Below are 4,645 nucleotides of genomic sequence, written 5' to 3'. Positions count from 1 at the left end.
CCTGGGTTCGTGCCAATACCCTCCCTGCCTATTAGTAATTTTCTTTTTTTTTAATGTATTTATTCAAAGTTTTTCAATAAGTTTACAAAACACTCCAAAAAGGAAAATAATACAAAGAAAGAAGGGCAACATGCCAACAAAACAGAACTTAACCCTCTAAATCATAAACAGTTTAGCAAATTAACACCCAATTCAAAACAGAATAGAGCATGCGCCCCTTACAAAAAGGAAAATAAATCGCCCCCCCACCTCCCCGGGTTGCTGCTGCTGTTTTTTTTAATAAAGGTTTTGCTAAATTTTTCATATTAAATAGTAATAATCTTAACACAGCAAATTAGTGAACATTAACATAGTGCAGAAAGAGGATATACATCAGCAATCCACTAGACGTTACCCCACGCACCTCAGTCCTCCCACCCCCTCCCATCGGGACACTCCACCCCCCCCCCCCACCCCAACCCCCCCCCCCCCCCACCCCAACCCCCCCCCCCCCCCCCCATGGATCGCTGCTGCTGCTGACGTTTTAATTTTCCCCGCAAAGTCAGCAGACGGTATTGTGCCCCCGCTCAACAGCAGCAGCTCTGTACACTTGGCAAAGTTGTTTACACACATATGTAGGCATCCGTTCGTGGTGTTGTCCCTTGCTTCTCCCGGATGGAGTTCGCTGACGTTGTCGTCTCATGCGCACTTCCGTTTCTGCGGCCTTCCCGTCTTCCCCGTTTTCTCTGTTCCTGTGGATGCCAAGTTTGTTAACGTTTCCCTGCCTCCCCCTCCCCTTCCCTGGCTCTCCTCTATTGTTCCCTGTCTCTTCCCTCTACCCCCCCACTCCCCGCTTCTGCCCTCCCCCCCCAGCCCTGTGGTTCGCTTTTCCTTCCTCTTAGGTTTAGCTGGCCCTCCCCCCCTCTCCTGGTCTATCTCTCCCTCTCATGCTTTGGCTACTTTCCCGTTTCTTGGCTACCTGGCTGTTATTCTACTTGTTTGTTGGCCACGAACAGGTCCCGGAACAATTGGGTGAATGTTCTGTGGAAGCCGTCGTCTGACCCTCCGATGGCGAATTTGATTTTCTCCATTTGGAGAGATTCCGAGGTCAGACAGACAGTCTGCAGCTTTGGGTGGTGCTGCTGACCGCCAGCCGAACAGGGTTCTACGGCGGCAATCAGGGAGGCAAAGGCAAGGGCATTCGCCCTCCTCCCCAGGAATAGATCTGGCTGGTCTGAAACCCCGAAGACCGCCACTTTCGGGCATGGCTCCACCCTCACCCCCAACACTTTGGACATGGCCTCGAAGAAGGCTGTCCAGTACTCCACAAGTCTGGGGCAAGACCAGAACATGTGGGCGTGGTTGGCCGGGCCTCCTTGGCACCATTCACATCTGTCCTCCACCTCTGGGAAGAACCTACTCATACAGGTTCTTGTTAAGTGGGCTCTATGTACCATTTTTAGTTGCGTTAGGCTGAGCCTTGCGCACGTGCAGGTGGAGCTGACCCTATGCAGTGCTTCGCTCCAAAGTCCCCACCCTATTTCAATCCCCAGGTCCTCCTGCCACTTCATTCTTATTGCGTCCAGTACGGTGTCGGCCCCTTCTACCAGTCGGTCGTACATGTCGCTACAGTTTCCTTTATCTAATATGCTTGCGACTAGTAACTCTTCCAGTAGAGTCTGTCATGGTGGTTGTGGGTATATCCTCGTCTCCTTTCGTAGGAAGTTTTTTTAGTTGCAGGTACCTTAGCTCGTTTCCCCTGGCTAGCTGGAATTTCTGTCGGTTTGCCCAGTGTTGCGATCCTGCCGTCCATGTATAGGTCCCTGACTGTCAGTGTCCCTCTATCCTGTCCCCACCTTTTGAAGGTGGCATCCTTCAGCGTGGTGTGAACCTCTGGTTGTTGCAGGTGGGAGCTTTACCCGACATTTTGGTCAGGCCAAATTGCTGCCGTAGTTGGTTCCAGGATTGGAGGGTGGCTATTACCACCGGGCTGCTGGAGTGTTGTTTGGGTGGGGATGGGAGTGCCACCGTGGCGATGGCCCGGAGTGAGGTCACCCTGCAGGAGGTCTCCTCCGCGCCCACCCATTCGGCTTCTGGCTCTTTGATCCATCCCCTTACACGCTCGGCCGTCGCCGCCCAGTGGTTAATGGCTCGATTGCTAGGGCAAACAGCAGCGGACACAGTGGACAACCTTGTCTGGTGCCCCTGTGCAGTTGGAAGTATTGGGAGTTGGTGTTGTTTGTCCGTACGCTCACCATGGGAGCGCTATTTGGAGTTTTATCCAGGAGGTGAATCCTGTTCCAAGCCCGAACCGCTCCAGTACCTCTATGAAGTATTTCCATTCGACTCTGTCGAAGGCCTTTTCTGTGTCTAGGGAGATGATCACCTCCGGTTTTCTCTCCCCGGATGGGTCATTATCATGTTCAGCAGGCGCCTAATGTTCGAAGTAAGCTGTCTACCTTTTACAAAGCCCGTCTGGTCCTCTGCTGCCACCTCTGGCATGCAGTCTTCCAGTCTTTTGGCTAGAATCTTGTCCAATATTTTGGCATTCGCGTTCAGTAGTGAGATTGGTCTGTATGACCCACATTCCGTTGGGTCTTTGTCCTTCTTAGGTATCAGCGAGATTGAGGCCTGTGCTAGCGCAGGTGCGGGGCCAGTTCTGTCACGACTTTTTTGTAGAAGTCCGCCGGAAACCCGTCTGGTCCCGGAGCCTTCCCCGCCTGCATGGAGCTAATGCTGTCCATGATTTCTCACAGTGCTAGTGGTGCTTCCAGTTCCCGTTTTCTGCCCTCCCCCACGACTAGTATGTCCAGTCCATCAAGGAATTGTTTCATCCCGGACTCCCCACTTGGGGGCTCTGAGGTGTACAGCCCTTGGTAAAAGGCCCTGAATGCTATGTTGAACTTTTCTGGTTCCGTTTCTAATGTGCCCCGAGTGTCCCTGATTTGCACAATTTCTCAGGTGGCTGCCTGCTTTCTCAGCTGGTGTGCCAGCAGGCGGCTGGCTTTGTCTCCATGTTCGTATAGGGTCCCACGTGCCTGGCAGAGTTGATGCACTGCTTTCCTGATGGAGAGCAGATGGAGGTTCCTTTGTAACTCTTTCCTCTCCGCCAGGAGGTCGACAGTCGGGGCCTCAGAGTATTTGCGGTCTACCTCCAGTATGGAGTTGACCAGCTGCTGCCTAGCCGCCCTTTCCTCCCTATCTCTTCGCGCTTTGAAAGCGATGATTTCCCCTCTTATTACGGCCTTTAGTGCTTCCCAGAACGTGGAGGGCGAGACCTCCCCGTTCTGGTTGTTCTCCGTGTACTCTGCTATGGCCCGCGATATCCTTTCATTGAAAGCCTTGTCTGCTAGTAGGGCAACGTCCAACCCCCATGTGGGGGCGTTGGGCCCTGCCCGTCTCCAGCCTCATATCCACGTAGTGTGGGGCATGATCTGATATAACCATTGCGGCGTATCCCACTTTGTCTATCCCCGGAAGCACCGTTTCCCCACCACAAAGAAGTCAATTCTGGTGTATACATTGTGTGGGTGAACCTCAATGGGTGGATGAACCTCCAGGGGTCCACCGCTCCCATCTGTTCCATAAAGTGACCGAGTTCCCTTGCCATGCTTGAAGTCTTCCCCGTTTTGGGGTTTGATCTGTCAGTCGTTGGATCCTGTACACAGTTGAAGTCCTACCCTCATGATTAGTTGGTGCGTCGCTATGTCCGGGATTTCCGCCATGGTCTCCTTGATGAAGCTCGTGTCGTCCCAGTTGGGCATGTACACATTAACTAGTATTACGGGTTAGGTACGTTTTGGCGCAGCCATTTGGGTGCGGCTGTTGTGGCACGGCCGTTTTGGCGCGGCCGTTTTGGCGCCAGCCGTTTTGGCGCCGGCTGTTTTGGCGCCGGACGTTTTGCCGCCAAAATAACATTTCTTTATTTGTGAATTAGCCTCAGGTGAGTTGGCTGCTGGTGCGGGTGCGTTGAGTTGGGTGCTGGTGCGTTCTATCACCATCTTTTTATATATATTTTAACTAAACCAATTCGCATACCCATATGATGGCTGAGGCAGTATCAACGAAACGTCGTAAAGAAAAATTTGTTCATAACGGATTCCTTTATGTCTTTGACAAAACAAGCAAAGGTGACAGCGAAGTGAAATTTTGGTGTTGTGAGCAAAAAAAAACGGTGCAAAGCACGTCTCCATACTAAAGCTGCAAACGTGGTGAGGCAGCTGAACAGCCATTCGCATGATGCTTCTGCTGCACAAGTAGAGGGTTGCACTCGTGAAAACTAAAATAAAAAGAGAGCAACTGTAGTTGTTAATGAATGTTTGACAGACATATCCCAAGCTAGTCTACCAGCCATTCCTAATATAATCTGCTTTGAGGAGAATGATAAGCAGAAAGCGTAATTATGTATTGAACGCCCCCACCAATCCAAGTGATTTACAACAATTGATTGTGCCAGAATGCTACAGGATATATGTCCCTCAACCAGGAGTGGAAGAAAATTTTTTACTTTGTGATAGCGGACCAGGTCACGACCGGATATTAATCTTCGGAAGACAGAGCACTTATTGACATCTGATATGTGGTTTGCAGATGGCACATTCAGTATTGCTCCCAGCCTCTTTTCTCAGATATATGTAATTATGGTAAAAAAACACGGAGGAGTTAC

This window comes from Scyliorhinus canicula, chromosome 17 (genome assembly GCF_902713615.1).
Source record: "Scyliorhinus canicula chromosome 17, sScyCan1.1, whole genome shotgun sequence".
NCBI classification, from domain to species: domain Eukaryota; kingdom Metazoa; phylum Chordata; class Chondrichthyes; order Carcharhiniformes; family Scyliorhinidae; genus Scyliorhinus; species Scyliorhinus canicula.
Note: the sequence above shows the minus strand (reverse complement) of the source record.